Genomic DNA, 20,321 nt, shown 5'->3' with positions numbered 1-20,321 from the left:
GAAGAGGACTTTAAAAACAAGGCTCTCATTAATCCTCCCAGACATGCACAAAATCATTGAGGCAAAGCGCCGTAAGCTGACTGAGTACCATGACAGAAATTCGAGGGGGAGATGGAATGAGATAGGGGACAAAGTATTTGCACTAAACTATGGCAGGGGTCCCAAATGGCATGCAGGGACTGTAATAGGCAAGGAAGGAAACAGGCTACTGGTAGTACAAATGGACAATGGCAAAACCTGCCAGAGGCATGTAGACCAAGTCAAAAGCAGATTTACCAACAACATTGCGGAACCAGAGGCAGGCTACAATGTGGAACTCGCACCACACATGGTGGACAGACAGAGGGAACAACCTGAGGATGTTCCCAAATGGGTATGATTTGGTGGCCATTACAGAAACATGGTTGCAGGGTGCCCAAGACTGGGAATTAAACATACAGGGGTATCTGACGATTCGGAAAGATAGACAAGAAGGGAAAGGAGGTGGGGTAGCTCTGTTAATAAAGGATGATATCAGGGCAGTTGTGAGAGACGATATTGGCTCTAATGAACAAAATGTTGAATCATTGTGGGTGGAGATTAGAGATAGTAAGGGGAAAAAGTCACTGGTGGGCGTAGTTTATAGGCCCCCAAATAATAACTTCACGGTGGGGCGGGCAATAATCAAGGGAATAATGGAGGCATGTGAAAAAGGAATGGCAGTAATCATGGGGGATTTTAACCTACATATCGATTGGTCAAATCAAATCGCACGGGGTAGCCTGGAGGAGGAATTCATAGAATGCATATGGGATTGTTTCTTAGAACAGTATGTTACAGAACCTACAAGGGAGCAAGCTATCTTAGATCTGATCCTGTGTAATGAGACAGGAATAATAAACAATCTCCTCGTAAAAGATCCTCTCGGAATGAGTGATCACAGTATGGTTGAATTTGTAATACAGATTGAGGGTGAGGAAGTAGTGTCTCAAACGAGCGTACTATGCTTAAACAAAGGGGACTACAGTGGGATGAGGGCAGAGTTGGCTAAAGTAGACTGGAAACACAGTCTAAATGGTGGCACAATTGAGGAACAGTGGAGGACTTTTAAGGAGCTCTTTCATAGTGCTCAACAAAAATATATTCCAGTGAAAAAGAAGGGTGGTAAGAGAAGGGATAAACAGCTGTGGATAACCAAGGAAATAAAGGAGAGTATCAAATTAAAAACCAATGCGTATAAGGTGGCCAAGGTTAGTGGGAAAATAGAAGATTGGGAAAATTTTAAACGACAGCAAAGAATGACTAAGAAAGCAATAAAGAAAGGAAAGATAGATTACGAAGGTAAACTTGCGCAAAACATAAAAACGGATAGTAAAAGCTTTTACAGATATATAAAATGGAAAAGATGACTAAAGTAAATGTTGGTCCCTTAGAAGATGAGAAAGGGGATTTAATAATGGGAAAGGTGGAAATGGCTGAGACCTTAAACAATTATTTTGCTTCGGTCTTCACAGTGGAAGACACAAAAACCATGCCAGAAATTGCTGGTCACAGGAATGTGGGAAGGGAGGACCTTGAGACAATCACTATCACTAGTGGGGTAGTGCTGGACAGGCTAATGGGACTCAAGGTAGACAAGTCCCCTGGTCCTGATGAAATGCATCCCAGGGTATTAAAAGAGATGGCGAAGTTATAGCAGATGCACTCGTTATAATCTACCAAAATTCTCTGGACTCTGGGGAGGTACCAGCGGATTGGAAAGCAGCTAATGTAACGCCTCTGTTTAAAAAAGGGGGCAGACAAAAGGCAGGTAACTATAGGCCGGTTAGTTTAACATCTGTAGCGGGGAAAATGCTTGAAACTATCATTAAGGAAGAAATAGTGGGACATCTAGATAGGAATAGTGCAATCAAGCAGACGCAGCATGGATTCATGAAGGGGAAATCATGTTCAACTAATTTACTGGAATTCTTTGAGGATATAATGAGCATGGTGGATAGAGGTGTACCAATGGATGTGGTGTATTTAGATTTTCAAAAGGCATTCGATAAGGTGCCACACAAAAGGTTACTGCAGAAGATCAAGGTACGCGGAGTCAGAGGAAATGTATTAGCATGGATAGAGAATTGGCTGGCTAACAGAAAGCAGAGAGTCGGGATAAATGGGTTGGAAATCGGTGGTTAGTGGTGGGCCACAGGGATCGGTGCTGGGATCACAACTGTTTACAATATACATAGATGACCTGGAAGAGAGGACAGAGTGTAATGTAACAAAATTTGCAGATGTCACAAAGATTAGTGGGAAAGCGGGTTGTGTCGAGGACACAGAGAGGCTGCAAAGAGATTTAGGTAGGTTAAGCGAATGGGCTAAGGTTTGGCAGATGGAATACAATGTCGGACAGTGTGAGGTCATCCACCTTGGGAAAAAAAAGTAAAAGGGAATATTATTTGAATGGGGAGAAATTACAACATGCTGAGGTGCAGAGGAACCTGGGGGTCCTTGTGCATGAAACTCTTTTGAGTTAACCTGCAGAAACATAAAACATTAAAACCATGCCACCCGACCTGGGTGACACAGCAGACATTTTCAAGGCCCCTTTTTTTTTTTTGGTTTTTGGTTTTTTTTTTTTGGGGCGCTAAAATCAAATTTTCCCAGTGCCCCCTATAAAAGGGGAGGGGGACACTAAAAGCACCGGCAATGAAAACAAATTAAACTTTAAAACGTAAAATCAAATTAAAATTTGGTTGCCGGGCGTGATGATGCACTCCAGTCCCTCCGGTGCCCACCTCTCGCGGAAGGCCGCGAGCGTACCGGTGGACACCGCGTGCTCCATCTCCAAGGACACCCTGGACCGGATGTAAGAGCGGAAGAGAGGCAGGCAGTCAGGTTGAACGACCCCCTCGACCGCCCGCTGCCTGGACCGGCTGATGGCACCCTTGGCCGTGCCCAGGAGCAGTCCTACGAGGAGGCCTTCGGACCTACCCGCTCCCCTCCGCACAGGGTGCCCAAAGATCAGGAGAGTGGGACTGAAGTGCAGCCAGAATTTCAGGAGCAGCCCCTTCAAATAGTGGAACAGGGGCTGCAACCTTGTGCATTCAATAAAAACATGGAACACGGACTCCTCCAGACCGCAGAAATTGCAGGCGGCCTGGGAGTCCGTGAACCGGCTTAAAAATTTATTGCACGGCACTGCTCCGTGCACCACCCTCCAGGCCAAGTCCCCGATGAATAGTGGGAGGACCCCCGCGTAGAGTGCCCTCCATCGGGGACCCCCGCCTCCTCCGGACGGCAAGATGGTACGCCATGGCGTGTCCGGACGGCCGGCGAGGATGGCAAAGTTGAGGGTGTGCAGGAGCAGCCCGTACAGGAAACCCCTCCGCGCGGAACTGAAAGGCACGGAGGGGATTTCCCCGAGGCGGCTCAAGTTGTGAGGCGCCGGCCCCCGAGGGAGGTTCCGGGGTTTGGCGCCGATGAGGAATTCCGTCCGGACGGGGGTCAGTTCGGACGGGATTTCCCCACGTGCCTGAGCCTCCTCGATGCACCTAACGGAGTCAGGGCCCAGAGCTGTTTTTAGCGACTCGATGGCATCGGCCGCGTGGCGGACGTTGGCAGAATTTAGGCGCCGCGCCAGCGTGTCTGGCGCCATCCAGCCCGCTCCTCCGCCATCGAGCAGGTCCCTGACCCTGGTCACCTCACCAGCCACAGCCCTCTCTTCCGACCGCCACATAAAGCCTCGGCCGTGGAGGTACGGATTCCCGAGCAGCGGTTCCTGCAGGACGGCCGCCACTCCAGCCGGCGGAGAGCTGCGCTTGGTGGAGACTTTGTTCCAGACCCTGATGAGTTCCCTGTAAAAGACAGGCAGCTCCCGGAGGGCGGTCCTGGCACCCCCCAAGTTCACAAACAGGAGCTGCGTGTCATAATTGAGGTCGAGCTGCTGGCGGAAGAAATACCTCGCCAGAGCACACCACCTAGGAGGGGGCTCGACGTAAAGGTATCTCTGCAGGGTCTGAAGACGGAAAGTCGCGAGCTGGGCGCTGACGCACACCAACGACTGACCGCCCTCCTCAAGCGGGAGACTCAAGACCGCGACAGAGACCCAGTGCTTCCTGTTGTTCCAGAAGAAGTCCACCAGCTTCTTCTGTATCTTGGCGACAAACGCAGGGGGAGGGGTCAAAGTGACCAGCCGGTACCACAGCATTGCGGCCACCAGCTGGTTTATGACTAGCGCTCGACCCCTGTAGGACAGCACTCGGAGCAGTTCTGTCCAGCGCCCTAGGCGAGCGGCGACCTTGGCCTCCAGCTCCTGCCAGTTCGCCGGCCAGGCTCCCTCGTCGGGGCTAAGGTAGACTCCCAGATAGAGGAGATGGGTCGTGCTCCAGGCAAAAGGCCTGAGCTCCTCCGGCAGGGAGTCCACCCGCCACTGACCCACCAGGAGTCCGGAACATTTCTCCCAGTTGATCCTGGCGGAGGACGCGGCCGAGTAAATCTCCTGGCACTCACGCATCCTCCGCAGGTCAGCGGGATCCTCTACCGCGAGGAGCACGTCATCGGCGTAAGCCGAGAGGACGACCTCCACGCCCGGCCCTTGCAGAGCCAGTCCCGTCAACCTCGTCCGCAAGAGGCGCAGGAAAGGCTCCACGCAAACGGCGTATAACTGGTCGGACATGGGGCATCCCTGGCGCACCCCTCTCCTAAAGCGAAGGGGCGCCGTCAAGGACCCGTTAACCTTAATCAGACACTCCGCGGCGGCGTACAAAAGTCGGATCCGGGCGACGAAATGCGTCCCGAACCCGAAAGCTAGCAGAGTTCCGAGCAGATAGTCGTGATCCACCCTATCGAACGCCTTCTCTTGGTCGAGGGATAGGAAGGCGACCGACAGACCAGCCTCCTGGGAACAATGGATGAGGTCCCGGACCAGATGGATGTTATCGTGGATTGTCCGGCCCGGGACCGTGTATGACTGGTCGGGGTGGATCATGTGGTCCAGCACGGCACCAAGGCGAGCAGACATCGCCCTGGCGAAGATTTTGTAGTCCGTGCTGAGGAGGGAGACCGGGCGCCAGTTCTTAAGGAGGCGGAGATCGCCCTTCTTAGGCAGCAGGACGATGACTGCCCTGCGCCAAGAGAGGGGCATCTCCCCGGTCGCCAGACTTTCCCCCAGGACCCGCGCGTAGTCGCTCCCCAGGACGTCCCAGAACGCCCTGTGGAACTCCACGGTCAGCCCGTCCAGCCCCGGGGATTTTCCCCACGAGAGCCGGGCGAGGGCACCGGTCAGCTCCGCCAGGCTTAGCGGAGCTTCCAGATTTTCGGCGCCCTCCGGGCTGACCTTCGGCAGGTCCTCCCTCAAAACTCTACGCGCTTCCTCGCTGGACGGATCCGGAGAGAACAGAGCCCCGTAATATTCACGGACCCTGTTGTTGACGCCCTCCGGATCCGAGACGAGAGAGCCGTCGTCGGCCAGCAGCGTCAAGAGCTGCTTACGGACACTCTGCCTTTTTTCCAGCGAGTAGAAGAAGGGGGAGCCGCGGTCCAGATCCCGCAGGAACCGGATCCGCGACCTCACGAACGCGCCTCGGGACCCGACGAGCTGCAGGTCCTTCAGCGCGGCCTTCTTCGCTTCGTACACCGTCCGCAGGGCCGGGTCCTGGACGACTTGACCGAGACGGGCTTCCAGGTCGAGCACCTCTTTTTCTAGGCGCCCGACTCTGGCCGCCCGCCTCTTGGTCGACCCCCTCGCGTACTCTTGACAGAAGACGCGGACGTGAGCCTTGCCCACGTCCCACCATAGCCTCAAGGAGGGGAAGCCCCCCTGCTTCCTTCTCCAGTCGGACCAGAATCGACGGAACGAGTCCTGGAACCGCACGTCCTCCAGCAGCCGGTTGTTAAAGTGCCAGTACGCGGACCCCGTCCTCGCGCGGAGCGAAGCGAGCTCCGCCCACACCAGGTGGTGGTCCGAACACGGCACCGGCCGCATGGAGGCCGCCGGGACGCAGGAAACGTACGCCCGAGACACGTAAAGGCGGTCGACTCTAGACCATCCAACTCCAGGCCTCACCCAAGTAAAGGCGCTGGAGTCGGGGTGGAGATTTCGCCAGACGTCCACCAAGTCGAAGGACCCGACCAGGTCCCTCAACTTCTCCATCGCCGTCATGCACTGCGGGGCACCGGAGCGGTCCCTCGCCTCGAGGGTGCAGTTAAAATCCCCCCCGAGGACAATGCAGTCGCCGACGTCGACGGAGCCAAGAAGAGCGGACACCTCTTCAAAGAAGCGCGTTTGCTGCGGGCCGGGATGAGGGGCGTACACGTTCACGAGATGGAGCGGCACGTCCCCCAGGCGAACCGTTACGTGCAGCAAGCGGCCTGGCACGGGCTCCTCGACCCCCAAGATCTCCGGCTGAAAATGCGGGCCCAGCAAGATGGCCACCCCACTAGAAATGGTGGTGAGGTGGCTCATGCGGACCTCTCCTTGCCATTCCAGGAGCCACGTGGCTTCGTCTCCCGGAACGGTGTGGGTTTCTTGCAGGAAGCACACCGCATATTTCCCCTCCCGCAGGAGCGAAAAATTGTCAAATCTACGGCGTGCCCCTCTGCCGCCGTTGATGTTGAGGCTGGCTATGGTTATCTTCATGGCAAAAGCATAGTGCAACCTCTACCTTAACCTATTGTGGGGGAGGGAGCGGAGTCTTTTGTTGAACTCCGCTCCCTCCGCAGCCCAGCGAGGAGTCCCTCGAGCTCGCGCAGCTCAAGGTGCTGCTCCTTTGTCAAGGGCCCGCCCGCGGCCAAGGTTTTAACGGCGGCGCGGACAGACCCCTTGATCAGCTCTGGCTCGGACCATTTTTCCAGGGCCAGTCGGGCTTGGTCGCGGCGACCCCGGCTCTGGGCCAAAAAGTCCCGGAGTTCCTTTGCAGGAATGAGGAGGGCCTCAGCGGCGGCCGCGAGCAGATCCACCGCCTCACTGGCGGTGGTCTCTAGGTCTTCACCCGCGTCCCCCACCGAGTCCCCGTCCTCCTCCGGGAGGTGGCCGCCAGCAGCCGGCCCATCGACCGCACAAGGTACGGCAAATGAACCGGCCGCTCCAACCGGCCCTGGCACTGCCCCGATCCCACCCCCAGGATCGTCGGCAGAGGAGTCCCCACTGGGCTCTTTTAAAAATGGTGCTGGGTCGGGAAATGACAGCGGAAGGGGTTCCCCCTCCGCCCCAGGAACCGGAGAACAAGGAGAGACCCGGCCATAGGAGATCCCCAGGCTCCCCAAGTGCTCCAGCTCCAAAGTAAGAGGCGAGGGTGGGTGTTCCTCCCCCTCCCCGCTGCCACCCCCCGGCCCAGCATCTACTGTTTCATTAAAAACAGTAAATTGTGTTTCTGCCGGGTCGAGCGACTCCCGGGGGAAGTTGGGTATTGGCTGGGCGGGCTCAGGTTCGGCCTTTTCGGCCTCGCCCGCCTCAGTCCCCGGGACGCCCGGCCCGGCGGCTACGCATTCCTCCGCGGTCCCCACGCCCCCCACGACAGGCAGATCTTCCACTCCATCCCCGGGAGGCAGAGGCTGGGCAGCCTCAACTGTTTCACCCTCCCCGGGGACAGACTCCTCCCGCCTACGGCGCTGCTTGGGGGCGCTGGTTGGGGACGCGGGACACGCGGCGGGCACCGACTCCTCCGCGGAGGGATGTTGTTCCCCCTCCGCCTCATCGGAGCCGCGCCTCCTTTTGTTCCTGGGGGTGCGCGGAGGCAGGGAGACCCCCATGTCTGCCGAGGCCTCCCGCTCCGCCCCCCCCTTTTCCTTTCCTTTCCCGCGCCCGGGCCCCTCTGTGGTGTTATTCAAGGGCTCGGGCACGGGCTCGGGGCACCACGCGCTCGCCGGTGACGGGGTTGGGCTGAGCGCGGTGGTCAAATTATCTGGCGCACCGAGGGGACCCGCCTCTAGATGTTTTGCCTTCTTCCGCGCCTTCTTTCCGGTCGGACGCTCTCCCTCCCCCCCGCCGGAGGCCCTGAAAACAAAGGCCTCCGACGATGCCCGCGCACCCATGGCTCCCGACACGCGGACGCAACTAGGGGGAGGGGTGGCGGCGGCGCCAGCCTTGGCCGCCTTCGGTGGTTTGGTGGCCTTGGAGGCGGGGCAGTTCTTGCGAACGTGCCCCACCTCCCTGCAGGCATGGCACCGCACGCCGTCCGACGTCCAAAAGACGCGGTAGGCAGTCCCCTCGTGCACCACATTAAAGTTCCCCTCCGTCGTCTCCTCCCGCGCCAGCCGGACAAAGAGCTGGCGGCGGAAGGAGAACACGTGGCGCAGGCTGCTCTCCCTGAGGCCGAGCGGTATGGGGTTGATCCCCGACCTTACCTCCCCCAGTTGGTGTAGGTGAGGGAGGAGGAGCTCAGCGGGAACAAAGGGCGGGACGTTTGAAATGATGACCCTCTGCGCGGTGGCCTCGAGAGGGTCCACCGGCAGGAACGTCCCGCCCACCGTGAGCCCCTTTTCAAGGGCCAGGGACACCGCCCGCTCCGACCCCAGGAAGAACACGGCCTTCCCAGACATCTTGGAGGCTGCGACAATGGCCGAGGGGCCGACTACCCCAGCCATCGCCCGCACGCACTCCTCAATGCTCATTGTGGGGTGAGTGTAGCTCTTGACCCCGTGTTTTTTTGTAATGAGTCTGAATGGTGGCAGGGCAGCGGGTGGCGCAGGAGGTGCCGTGGAAGCGGTTGCCACCTGCGCATACGTCTTCGCTGGCCCTGCCACCGGCGTGGATGGGGTCGCCATCACGGGGTCCCTTTAAGGGCTACACCCACCCCAAAGTCACAGGCCTTAATGGTCTTTAATGGCCTCGTATATTAACTGAGCAGAGGAGCCCTTAACGAGGCACCTCTCCCCTCGTTGACAATTGGGGAGAGGCCTTGCTCCCTCTGCTCAGTTGTCTTAATTGTTTTTTTTTAAATTAGGAAGAAAAGGGGCCTCAGAGAGAGAGGGGAGAAACAGAGGGTAACGGAGAACGAGAGAGGGGGGTGGGAAGGGGGGGGACTGCGAGGGCAGGTCTCCCCTCGCAGCTGTGGGTGGGTGCACTCCCCAGATGGCAAAACACACAAAAAACACAGTCTTTGGGTTGGTCTTCAGGTGGGGGGAGAAGACGTCTTCACCTGGGGTAGCTAGAGCCACCAGGCACACAATCCTAAACGATCTTTAATAGGATGATTAATGACAATCTTCAGCCTGGTAGCTCCAGCTATCCCAGGCTAGGCAAATGTGGGGGGGGGTGGGGGGGGTTCCAATTGTGGGGGGGGGCCTAGTTGTAAGCAAGGCCCCCACGCACACTACCACACACACACACACCCCCCGCGATGTTCCGGCCCTCAGTGGTCTTCTTTCCTCCCCCCACCGATACAACAAAGTCTGTTTGGGGAAATGCACCCACACCCACCTGTAGAATGTTGGGTCTCCCTCCTTCCACACTGGATGTTGTTGGTTTTTCCCCCTCTCTCCAACTCCTTGCAGAATGGTAAAAAGATGTTAAAAGTTTTCTGTTCTCCTCCTCTCCCTCTGGGTTAAAGTGGTGGTGAAGCCCCTTCCTTCCTTCTCTTCCTGGGCTGGTCTCAGGGCTCTCCAGGCAGGAGCTCAAGTTGCTAGCTGCTTCCCTCACTGCTCACAGCTCCAACTGAGCAGGACACGCCTCCACTGCTCCACAATTGGTCCTTGTGCATGAAACTCTTTTGAGTTTACCTGCAAAACATAAAACATTAAGACCATGCCACCCGACCTGGGTGACACAGCAGACATTTTCAAGGCCCCCTTTTTTTTTTTTTAATTATTTTTTTGGTTTTTTTTTTGGGGCGCTAAAATCAAATTTTCCCAGTGCCCCCTATAAAAGGGGAGGGGGACACTAAAAGCACCGGCAATGAAAACAAATTAAACTTTAAAACGTAAAATCAAATTAAAATTTGGTTGCCGGGCGTGATGATGCACTCCAGTCCCTCCGGTGCCCACCTCTCGCGGAAGGCCGCGAGCGTACCGGTGGACACCGCGTGCTCCATCTCCAAGGACACCCTGGACCGGATGTAAGAGCGGAAGAGAGGCAGGCAGTCAGGTTGAACGACCCCCTCGACCGCCCGCTGCCTGGACCGGCTGATGGCACCCTTGGCCGTGCCCAGGAGCAGTCCTACGAGGAGGCCTTCGGACCTACCCGCTCTCCTCCGCACAGGGTGCCCAAAGATCAGGAGAGTGGGACTGAAGTGCAGCCAGAATTTCAGGAGCAGCCCCTTCAAATAGTGGAACAGGGGCTGCAACCTTGTGCACTCCATAAAAACATGGAACACGGACTCCTCCAGACCGCAGAAATTGCAGGCGGCCTGGGAGTCCGTGAACCGGCTTAAAAATTTGTTGCACGGCACTGCTCCGTGCACCACCCTCCAGGCCAAGTCCCCGATGAATAGCGGGAGGACCCCTGCGTAGAGTGCCCTCCATCGGGGACCCCCGCCTCCTCCGGACGGCAAGATGGTACGCCATGGCGTGTCCGGACGGCCGGCGAGGATGGCAAAGTTGAGGGTGTGCAGGAGCAGCCCGTACAGGAAACCCCTCCGCGCGGAACTGAAAGGCACGGAGGGGATTTCCCCGAGGCGGCTCAAGTTGTGAGGCGCCGGCCCCCGAGGGAGGTTCCGGGGTTTGGCGCCGATGAGGAATTCCGTCCGGACGGGTGTCAGTTCGGACGGGATCTCCCCACGTGCTTGAGCCTCCTCGATGCACCTAACGGAGTCAGGGCCCAGAGCTGTTTTTAGCGACTCGATGGCATCGGCCGCGTGGCGGACGTTGGCAGAATTTAGGCGCCGCGCCAGCGTGTCTGGCGCCATCCAGCCCGCTCCTCCGCCATCGAGCAGGTCCCTGACCCTGGTCACCTCACCAGCCACAGCCCTCTCTTCCGACCGCCACATAAAGCCTCGGCCGTGGAGGTACGGATTCCCGAGCAGCGGTTCCTGCAGGACGGCCGCCACTCCAGCCGGCGGAGAGCTGCGCTTGGTGGAGACTTTGTTCCAGACCCTGATGAGTTCCCTGTAAAAGACAGGCAGCTCCCGGAGGGCGGTCCTGGCACCCCCCAAGTTCACAAACAGGAGCTGCGTGTCATAATTGAGGTCGAGCTGCTGGCGGAAGAAATACCTCGCCAGAGCTCACCACCTAGGAGGGGGCTCGACGTAAAGGTATCTCTGCAGGGTCTGAAGACGGAAAGTCGCGAGCTGGGCGCTGACGCACACCAACGACTGACCGCCCTCCTCAAGCGGGAGACTCAAGACCGCGGCAGAGACCCAGTGCTTCCTGTTGTTCCAGAAGAAGTCCACCAGCTTCTTCTGTATCTTGGCGACAAACGCAGGGGGAGGGGTCAAAGTGACCAGCCGGTACCACAGCATTGCGGCCACCAGCTGGTTTATGACTAGCGCTCGACCCCTGTAGGACAGCACTCGGAGCAGTCCTGTCCAGCGCCCTAGGCGAGCGGTGACCTTGGCCTCCAGCTCCTGCCAGTTCGCAGGCCAGGCTCCCTCGTCGGGGCTAAGGTAGACTCCCAGATAGAGGAGATGGGTCGTGCTCCAGGCAAAAGGCCTGAGCTCCTCCGGCAGGGAGTCCACCCGCCACTGACCCACCAGGAGTCCGGAACATTTCTCCCAGTTGATCCTGGCGGAGGACGCGGCCGAGTAAATCTCCTGGCACTCACGCATCCTCCGCAGGTCAGCGGGATCCTCTATCGCGAGGAGCACGTCATCGGCGTAAGCCGAGAGGACGACCTCCACGCCCGGCCCTTGCAGAGCCAGTCCCGTCAACCTCGTCCGCAAGAGGCGCAGGAAAGGCTCCACGCAAACGGCGTATAACTGGCCGGACATGGGGCATCCCTGGCGCACCCCTCTCCTAAAGCGAAGGGGCGCCGTCAAGGACCCGTTAACCTTAATCAGACACTCCGCGGCGGCGTACAAAAGTCGGATCCGGGCGACGAAATGCGTCCCGAACCCGAAAGCGCGCAGAGTTCCGAGCAGATAGTCGTGATCCACCCTGTCGAACGCCTTCTCTTGGTCGAGGGATAGGAAGGCGACCGACAGACCAGCCTCCTGGGAACAATGGATGAGGTCCCGGACCAGATGGATGTTATCGTGGATTGTCCGGCCCGGGACCGTGTATGACTGGTCAGGGTGGATCATGTGGTCCAGCACGGCACCAAGGCGAGCAGACATCGCCCTGGCGAAGATTTTGTAGTCCGTGCTGAGGAGGGAGACCGGGCGCCAGTTCTTAAGGAGGCGGAGATCGCCCTTCTTAGGCAGCAGGACGATGACTGCCCTGCGCCAAGAGAGGGGCATCTCCCCGGTCGCCAGACTTTCCCCCAGGACCCGCGCGTAGTCGCTCCCCAGGACGTCCCAGAACGCCCTGTGGAACTCCACGGTCAGCCCGTCCAGCCCCGGGGATTTTCCCCTCGAGAGCCGGGCGAGGGCACCGGTCAGCTCCGCCAGGCTTAGCGGAGCTTCCAGATTTTCGGCGCCCTCCGGGCCGACCTCCGGCAGGTCCTCCCACAAAACTCTACGCGCTTCCTCGCTGGACGGATCCGGAGAGAACAGAGCCCCGTAATATTCACGGACCCTGTTGTTGACGCCCTCCGGATCCGAGACGAGAGAGCCGTCGTCGGCCAGCAGCGTCAAGAGCTGCTTACGGACACTCTGCCTTTTTTCCAGCGAGTAGAAGAAGGGGGAGCCGCGGTCCAGATCCCGCAGGAACCGGATCCGCGACCTCACGAACGCGCCTCGGGACCCGACGAGCTGCAGGTCCTTCAGCGCGGCCTTCTTCGCTTCGTACACCGTCCGCAGGGCCGGGTCCTGGACGACTTGACCGAGACGGGCTTCCAGGTCGAGCACCTCTTTTTCTAGGCGCCCGACTCTGGCCGCCCGCCTCTTGGTCGACCCCCTCGCGTACTCTTGACAGAAGACGCGGACGTGAGCCTTGCCCACGTCCCACCATAGCCTCAAGGAGGGGAAGCCCCCCTGCTTCCTTCTCCAGTCGGACCAGAATCGACGGAACGAGTCCTGGAACCGCACGTCCTCCAGCAGCCGGTTGTTAAAGTGCCAGTACGCGGACCCCGTCCTCGCGCGGAGCGAAGCGAGCTCCGCCCACACCAGGTGGTGGTCCGAACACGGCACCGGCCGCATGGAGGCCGCCGGGACGCAGGAAACGTACGCCCGAGACACGTAAAGGCGGTCGACTCTAGACCATCCAACTCCAGGCCTCACCCAAGTAAAGGCGCTGGAGTCGGGGTGGAGATTTCGCCAGACGTCCACCAAGTCGAAGGACCCGACCAGGTCCCTCAACTTCTCCATCGCCGTCATGCACTGCGGGGCACCGGAGCGGTCCCTCGCCTCGAGGGTGCAGTTAAAATCCCCCCCGAGGACAATGCAGTCGCCGACGTCGACGGAGCCAAGAAGAGCGGACACCTCTTCAAAGAAGCGCGTTTGCTGCGGGCCGGGATGAGGGGCGTACACGTTCACGAGATGGAGCGGCACGTCCCCCAGGCGAACCGTTACGTGCAGCAAGCGGCCTGGCACGGGCTCCTCGACCCCCAAGATCTCCGGCTGAAAATGCGGGCCCAGCAAGATGGCCACCCCACTAGAAATGGCGGTGAGGTGGCTCATGCGGACCTCTCCTTGCCATTCCAGGAGCCACGTGGCTTCGTCTCCCGGAACGGTGTGGGTTTCTTGCAGGAAGCACACCGCATATTTCCCCTCCCGCAGGAGCGAAAAATTGTCAAATCTACGGCGTGCCCCTCTGCCGCCGTTGATGTTGAGGCTGGCTATGGTTATCTTCATGGCAAAAGCATAGTGCAACCTCTACCTTAACCTATTGTGGGGGAGGGAGCGGAGTCTTTTGTTGAACTCCGCTCCCTCCGCAGCCCAGCGAGGAGTCCCTCGAGCTCGCGCAGCTCAAGGTGCTGCTCCTTTGTCAAGGGCCCGCCCGCGGCCAAGGTTTTAACGGCGGCGCGGACGGACCCCTTGATCAGCTCCGGCTCGGACCATTTTTCCAGGGCCAGTCGGGCTTGGTCGCGGCGACCCCGGCTCTGGGCCAAAAAGTCCCGGAGTTCCTTTGCAGGAATGAGGAGGGCCTCAGCGGCGGCCGCGAGCAGATCCACCGCCTCACTGGCGGTGGTCTCTAGGTCTTCACCCGCGTCCCCCACCGAGTCCCCGTCCTCCTCCGGGAGGTGGCCGCCAGCAGCCGGCCCATCGACCGCACAAGGTACGGCAAATGAACCGGCCGCTCCAACCGGCCCTGGCACTGCCCCGATCCCACCCCCAGGATCGTCGGCAGAGGAGTCCCCACTGGGCTCTTTTAAAAATGGTGCTGGGTCGGGAAATGACAGCGGAAGGGGTTCCCCCTCCGCCCCAGGAACCGGAGAACAAGGAGAGACCCGGCCATAGGAAATCCCCAGGCCCTCCAAGTGCACCAGCTCCAAAGTAAGGGGCGAGGGTGGGTGTTCCTCCCCCTCCCGGCTGCCACCCCCCGGCACAGCATCTACAGTGTCATTAAAACCAATAAATTGTTTTTCTGCCGGGTCGAGCGACTCCCGGGGGAAGTTGGGTATTGGCTGGGCGGGCTCAGGTTCGGCCTTTTCGGCCCCGCCCGCCTCGGTCCCCGGGACGCTCGACCCGGCGGCTACGCATTCTTCCACTGGCCCCACGCCCCCCACGACAGGCAGATCTTCCATGCCCTCCCCAGGAGGCAGCGGCTGGGCAGCCTCGACTGCCTCACCCTCCCCGGGGACAGACTCCTCGCGCCTGCAGCGCAATTTGGGAGCGCTGGTGGGGGACGCGGGACACGCGGCGGGCACCGACTCCTCCACGGAGGGATGTTGTTCCCCCTCCGCCTCATCGGAGCCGCGCCTCCTTTTGTTCCTGGGGGTGCGCGGAGGCAGGGAGACCCCCATGTCTGCCGAGGCCTCCCGCTCCGCCCCCCCCTTTTCCTTTCCTTTCCCGCGCCCGGGCCCCTCTGTGGTGTTATTCAAGGGCTCGGGCACGGGCTCGGGGCACCACGCGCTCGCCGGTGACTGGGTTGGGCTGAGCGCGGTGGTCAAATTATCTGGCGCACCGAGGGGACCCGCCTCTAGATGTTTCGCCTTCTTCCGCGCCTTCTTTCCGGTCGGACGCTCTCCCTCCCCCCCGCCGGAGGCCCTGAAAACAAAGGCCTCCGACGATGCCCGCGCACCCATGGCTCCCGGCACGCGGACGCAACTAGGGGGAGGGGTGGCGGCGGCGCCAGCCTTGGCCGCCTTCGGTGGTTTGGCGGCCTTGGAGGCGGGGCAGTTCTTACGAACGTGCCCCACCTCCCTGCAGGCATGGCACCGCACGCCGTCCGACGTCCAGAAGACGCGGTAGGCAGTCCCCTCGTGCACCACATTAAAATTCCCCTCCGTCGTGTCCTCCCGCGCCAGCCGGACAAAGAGCTGGCGGCGGAAGGAGAACACGTGGCGCAGGCTGTTCTCCCTGAGGCCGAGCGGTATGGGGTTGATCCCCGACCTTACCTCCCCCAGTTGGTGTAGGTGAGGGAGGAGGAGCTCAGCGGGAACAAAGGGCGGGACGTTTGAAATGATGACCCTCTGCGCGGTGGCCTCGAGAGGGTCCACCGGCAGGAACGTCCCGCCCACCGTGAGCCCCTTTTCAAGGGCCAGGGACACCGCCCGCTCCGACCCCAGGAAGAACACGGCCTTCCCAGACATCTTGGAGGCTGCGACAATGGCCGAGGGGCCGACTACCCCAGCCATCGCCCGCACGCACTCCTCGATGGTCATTGTGGGGTGAGTGTAGCTCTTGACCCCGTGTTTTTTAGTAATGAGTCTGAAAGGTGGCAGGGCAGCGGGTGGCGCAGGAGGGGCCGTGGAAGCGGTTGCCACCTGCGCATACGTCCTTGCTGGCCCTGCCACCGGCGTGGATGGGGTCGCCATCACGGGGTCCCTTTAAGGGCTACACCCACCCCAAAGTCACAGGCCTTAATGGTCTTTAATGGCCTCGTATATTAACTGAGCAGAGGAGCCCTTAACGAGGCACCTCTCCCCTCGTTGACAATTGGGGAGAGGCCTTGCTCCCTCTGCTCAGTTGTCTTAATTGGGTTTTGTTTTTTTAAAATTAGGAAGAAAAGGGGCCTCAGAGAGAGAGGGGAGAAACAGAGAGTAACGGAGAAAGAGAGAGGGGGGGTGGGAAGGGGGGGGGGCTGCGAGGGCAGGTCTCCCCTCGCAGCTGTGGGTGGGTGCACTCCCCAGATGGCAAAACACACACAAAAAACACAGTCTTTGGGTTGGTCTTCAGGTGGGGGGAGAAGACGTCTTCACCTGGGGTAGCTGGAGCCACCAGGCACACAATCCTAAACGATCTTTAATAGGATGATTAATGACAATCTTCAGCCTGGTAGCTCCAGCTATCCCAGGCTAGGCAAATGTGGGGGGGGTGGGGGGGGTTCCAATTGTGGGGGGGGCCTAGTTGTAAGCACGGCCCCCACGCACACTACCACACACACACACACCCCCCGCGATGTTCCGGCCCTCAGTGGTCTTCTTTCCTCCCCCCACCGATACAACAAAGTCTGTTTGGGGAAAATGCACCCACACCCACCTGTAGAATGGTAGAGTCTCCCTCCTTCCACACCGGATGTTGTTGTGGTTTTTCCCCCTCTCTCCAACTCCTTGCAGAAATGGTAAAGTTGTTTAAATGTTTTCTGTCCTCCTCCTCTCCCTCTGGATAAAAGTTGGTGGTGAAGCCCCTTCCTTCCTTCTCTTCCTGGGCTGGTCTCAGGGCTCTCCAGGCAGGAGCTCAAGTTGATGGCTGCTTCCCTCACTGCTCACAGCTCCAACTGAGCAGGACACGCCTCCACTGCTCTCCAATTGGTCCTTGTGCATGAAACTCTTTTGAGTTTACCTGCAAAACATAAAGACATTAAACGGTGCCACCCGACCTGGGTGACACTCCAGACATTTACAAGGCCCTTTTTTTCCCCCCTTTTTTGTTTTTTTTATGTTTTTTCTTTTTTTTTTTTTTGTTTTTTTTTGGGCACTATAATCACAATTTTTCCCCAGTGCCCCCTATAAAAGGGAAGGGGACACTAAAAGCACCGGCAATTAAAACAAATTAACTTTAAAACGTAAAATCAAATTAAAATTTGGTTGCCGGGCGTGATGATGCACTCCAGTCCCTCCGGTGCCCACCTCTCGCGGAAGGCCGCGAGCGTACCGGTGGACACCGCGTGCTCCATCTCCAAGGACACCCTGGACCGGATGTAAGAGCGGAAGAGAGGCAGGCAGTCAGGTTGAACGACCCCCTCGACCGCCCGCTGCCTGGACCGGCTGATGGCACCCTTGGCCGTGCCCAGGAGCAGTCCTACGAGGAGGCCTTCGGACCTACCCGCTCCCCTCCGCACAGGGTGCCCAAAGATCAGGAGAGTGGGACTGAAGTGCAGCCAGAATTTCAGGAGCAGCCCCTTCAAATAGTGGAACAGGGGCTGCAACCTCGTGCATTCAATAAAAACATGGAACACGGACTCCTCCAGACCGCAGAAATTGCAGGCGGCCTGGGAGTCCGTGAACCGGCTTAAAAATTTATTGCACGGCACTGCTCCGTGCACCACCCTCCAGGCCAAGTCCCCGATGAATAGTGGGAGGACCCCTGCGTAGAGTGCCCTCCATCGGGGACCCCCGCCTCCTCCGGACGGCAAGATGGTACGCCATGGCGTGTCCGGACGGCCGGCGAGGATGGCAAAGTTGAGGGTGTGCAGGAGCAGCCCGTACAGGAAACCCCTCCGCGCGGAACTGAAAGGCACGGAGGGGATTTCCCGGAGGCGGCTCAAGTTGTGAGGCGCCGGCCCCCGAGGGAGGTTCCGGGGTTTGGCGCCGATGAGGAATTCCGTCCGGACGGGGGTCAGTTCGGACGGGATCTCCCCACGTGCTTGAGCCTCCTCGATGCACCTAACGGAGTCAGGGCCCAGAGCTGTTTTTAGCGACTCGATGGCATCGGCCACGTGGCGGACGTTGGCAGAATTTAGGCGCCGCGCCAGCGTGTCTGGCGCCATCCAGCCCGCTCCTCCGCCATCGAGCAGGTCCCTGAACCTGGTCACCTCACCAGCCACAGCCCTCTCTTCCGACCGCCACATAAAGCCTCGGCCGTGGAGGTACGGATTCCCGAGCAGCGGTTCCTGCAGGACGGCCGCCACTCCAGCCGGCGGAGAGCTGCGCTTGGTGGAGACTTTGTTCCAGACCCTGATGAGTTCCCTGTAAAAGACAGGCAGCTCCCGGAGGGCGGTCCTGGCACCCCCCAAATTCACAAACAGGAGCTGCGTGTCATAATTGAGGTCGAGCTGCTGGCGGAAGAAATACCTCGCCAGAGCACACCACCTAGGAGGGGGCTCGACGCAAAGGTATCTCTGCAGGGTCTGAAGACGGAAAGTCGCGAGCTGGGCGCTGATGCACACCAACGACTGACCGCCCTCCTCAAGCGGGAGACTCAAGACCGCGGCAGAGACCCAGTACTTCCTGTTGTTCCAGAAGAAGTCCACCAGCTTCTTCTGTATCTTGGCGACAAACGCAGGGGGAGGGGTCAAAGTGACCAGCCGGTACCACAGCATTGCGGCCACCAGCTGGTTTATGACTAGCGCTCGATCCCTGTAGGACAGCACTCGGAGCAGTCCTGTCCAGCGCCCTAGGCGAGCGGCGACCTTGGCCTCCAGCTCCTGCCAGTTCGCCGGCCAGGCTCCCTCGTCGGGGCTAAGGTAGACTCCCAGATAGAGGAGATGGGTCGTGCTCCAGGCAAAAGGCCTGAGCTCCTCCGGCAGGGAGTCCACCCGCCACTGACCCACCAGGAGTCCGGAACATTTCTCCCAGTTGATCCTGGCGGAGGACGCGGCCGAGTAAATCTCCTGGCACTCACGCATCCTCCGCAGGTCAGCGGGATCCTCTACCGCGAGGAGCACGTCATCGGCGTAAGCCGAGAGGACGACCTCCACGCCCGGCCCTTGCAGAGCCAGTCCCGTCAACCTCGTCCGCAAGAGGCGCAGGAAAGGCTCCACGCAAACGGCGTATAACTGGCCGGACATGGGGCATCCCTGGCGCACCCCTCTCCTAAAGCGAAGGGGCGCCGTCAAGGACCCGTTAACCTTAATCAGACACTCCGCGGCGGCGTACAAAAGTCGGATCCGGGCGACGAAATGCGTCCCGAACCCGAAAGCGCGCAGAGTTCCGAGCAGATAGTCGTGATCCACCCTGTCGAACGCCTTCTCTTGGTCGAGGGATAGGAAGGCGACCGACAGACCAGCCTCCTGGGAACAATGGATGAGGTCCCGGACCAGATGGATGTTATCGTGGATTGTCCGGCCCGGGACCGTGTATGACTGGTCGGGGTGGATCATGTGGTCCAGCACGGCACCAAGGCGAGCAGACATCGCCCTGGCGAAGATTTTGTAGTCCGTGCTGAGGAGGGAGACCGGGCGCCAGTTCTTAAGGAGGCGGAGATCGCCCTTCTTAGGCAGCAGGACGATGACTGCCCTGCGCCAAGTGGGGCATCTCCCCGGTCGCCAGACTTTCCCCCAGGACCCGCGCGTAGTCGCTCCCCAGGACGTCCCAGAACGCCCTGTGGAACTCCACGGTCAGCCCGTCCAGCCCCGGGGATTTTCCCCTCGAGGGCCGGGCGAGGGCACCGGTCAGCTCCGCCAGGCTTAGCGGAGCTTCCAGATTTTCGGCGCCCTCCGGGCCGACCTTCGGCAGGTCCTCCCACAAAACTCTACGCGCTTCCTCGCTGGACGGATCCGGAGAGAACAGAGCCCCGTAATATTCACGGACCCTGTTGTTGACGCCCTCCGGATCCGAGACGAGAGAGCCGTCGTCGGCCAGCAGCGTCAAGAGCTGCTTACGGACACTCTGCCTTTTTTCCAGCGAGTAGAAGAAGGGGGAGCCGCGGTCCAGATCCCGCAGGAACCGGATCCGCGACCTCACGAACGCGCCTCGGGACCCGACGAGCTGCAGGTCCTTCAGCGCGGCCTTCTTCGCTTCGTACACCGTCCGCAGGGCCGGGTCCTGGACGACTTGACCGAGACGGGCTTCCAGGTCGAGCACCTCTTTTTCTAGGCGCCCGACTCTGGCCGCCCGCCTCTTGGTCGACCCCCTCGCGTACTCTTGACAGAAGACGCGGACGTGAGCCTTGCCCACGTCCCACCATAGCCTCAAGGAGGGGAAGCCCCCCTGCTTCCTTCTCCAGTCGGACCAGAATCGACGGAACGAGTCCTGGAACCGCACGTCCTCCAGCAGCCGGTTGTTAAAGTGCCAGTACGCGGACCCCGTCCTCGCGCGGAGCGAAGCGAGCTCCGCC

General features: G+C 59.5%; 1 long non-coding RNA gene across 1 annotated transcript in view; it reads right to left on the bottom strand.

Moving 5' to 3' along the window:
• LOC139228195 (uncharacterized) overlaps positions 1–9,683 on the bottom strand; it is a 45,570-nt gene extending 35,887 nt beyond the window's left edge. Inside the window, exon 1 of the long non-coding RNA XR_011587521.1 lies at positions 9,389–9,683. This is a non-coding gene — a long non-coding RNA (uncharacterized lncRNA). The remainder of the gene's footprint in view (positions 1–9,388) is intronic.
• Positions 9,684–20,321: the final 10,638 nt, after the last annotated feature.

The sequence above is a fragment of the Pristiophorus japonicus genome, chromosome 17 (assembly GCF_044704955.1).
Source record: "Pristiophorus japonicus isolate sPriJap1 chromosome 17, sPriJap1.hap1, whole genome shotgun sequence".
Taxonomy (NCBI): Eukaryota; Metazoa; Chordata; class Chondrichthyes; family Pristiophoridae; genus Pristiophorus; species Pristiophorus japonicus.
Note: the sequence above shows the minus strand (reverse complement) of the source record. Positions and strands in the feature narration are given on the sequence as shown.